Source organism: Pangasianodon hypophthalmus, chromosome 3, assembly GCF_027358585.1.
Source record: "Pangasianodon hypophthalmus isolate fPanHyp1 chromosome 3, fPanHyp1.pri, whole genome shotgun sequence".
In the NCBI taxonomy this organism is placed as follows: Eukaryota; Metazoa; Chordata; class Actinopteri; order Siluriformes; family Pangasiidae; genus Pangasianodon; species Pangasianodon hypophthalmus.
The window spans coordinates 34194095-34196309 of record NC_069712.1 but is presented as its reverse complement, the minus strand read 5'-3'; positions in this window follow the sequence as shown (position 1 = coordinate 34196309).

Below are 2215 nucleotides of genomic sequence, written 5' to 3'. Positions count from 1 at the left end.
AGAGTGTATGATCCATTCATTGTCCCAGCAGAAGGAAGGAACAGACTGACTGTTAAACCGTCTCTTTGTGGTGATGAACAGAAACGTGTTGCAGTCACTCTCACACTCTCACACTCCTGAATCTGTCTCACTCCTAACATCTCTACTTCTATTTCTTCATCATCTCCTCCTTCATCATCATCCTCTCTGCAGTGTCCTTCACAGTAAGTGATCTTTTCTTTAAGATTTATAAAAGATTTTACTGATTTTACATTGTGACTGAAACAAAGTGCAGAAGTCTTTCATCTGTGAATTAGACTTTATTCTCATTCTATTAGTCCAAAAATACTGTGTAAAAATATATATTAAAAATGTTGAACGTGAATGCAGAGTTTATAGAGGTGAATAAACTCCCAGATAAGGGATTGTGTTCACTTTCATCTGTTGCAGTGTGTTAGTAATTCACACTAACACCACAGTCACGTTCTTAACTACTCATATTCATCCCTTTTTCACAATCTCTCTCTCTCTCTCTCTCTCTCTCTCTCTCTGTATAATAATGATATTTGAATTTTTAATGCCTACTTCATTCTAAACAAAGGAACGCCAGAAGAACCAGCTTTTCTTCCTTGAGGCTTTTCATGGACTCTTTCACTTCTTTCACTCTTTCACCATTTCTGTTGCTTTGACAAAGAGCTGAAGGATCATTTCATACCATAAATGGGGAAATGATTGTTTTTTTTATTTCACTGTGGCACCAATAAAAATATTAAAGACCCAAAAATGTTTTCAAATATTGCAGATAAAAACTAGTTTGGACGACTTGATTTTTATTTGCAGTCAGTTTATAAACTTGTGTTGGTGCTCTAACAGTTATAATGTTCCTGTTATTTAAAAATACTTTTTATTACGGCAGAAAAGCTAATGCTCTGTATTTACAGCACTGTGCAGGATTTGTGGAATTCTACCTGCAGACTGTAAACCAACATTTCACTTCCCTTCATTCCTGTGAATGAAATTAGATTTTAGTGGATTCTGGTGAATAAACGTTTCTCCATCACCTCACCCTGACACACTTGTTATTTCTGCTAATTTAACTGTGGTGTGACGTGCTGTTCCTCCTCACTGTACAGATGGATCATCACAGCCCAGACATGTCCAACATCAGTCAAGGTGAAGATCCAGAAGATCCAGAAGATCCTGAAGATCTAAAAGATCCTGAAGATTCGGAAGATCCTGAAGATTCGGAAGATCCTGAAGATCTAGAAGATCCTCATTCTTCAGAAGATCCTGAAGATTCAGAAGATCCTGAAGATCAAGAAGAGAAACCTCGAAAGCCCATAAGACGAAGAGGATCTCTGATTATTCCTCCTCATTTCTCCTCACAAGATGCAGAGACAGAAAGTCAACATGCTACCTGTGTAGAAGAGAATCAGGACAAGACACCAACATCATACACCATCACACACCACTAAACACCATCACACACCACTAAACACCACTAAACAACATCACACACCACTAAACAACATCACACACCATCACACACCACTAACACCATCACACACCACTAAACACCATCACACACCACTAAACACCATCACACACCACTAAACACCACTAAACACCATCACACATCACTAAACAACATCACACACCATCACACACCATCACACACCACTAAACACCACTAAACACCACTAAACAACATCACACACCACTAAACAACATCACACACCATCACACACCACTAAACACCATCACACACCACTAACACCATCACACACCATCACACACCACTAAACACCACTAAACACCATCACACATCACTAAACAACATCACACACCATCACACACCATCACACACCACTAAACACCACTAAACACCACTAAACACCATCACACACCACTAAACAACATCACACACCATCACACACCACTAAACACCATCACACACCACTAAACACCACTAAACACCACTAAACACCATCACACACCACTAAACAACATCACACACCATCACACACCACTAAACACCATCACACACCACTAAACAACATCACACACCATCACACACCACTAAACACCATCACACACGACTAAACACCATCACACACACTAAACACCATCACACACCACTAAACACCATCACACACCATCACACACCATCACACACCACTAAACACCACTAAACACCATCACACACCACTAAACACCATCACACACCATTAAACAA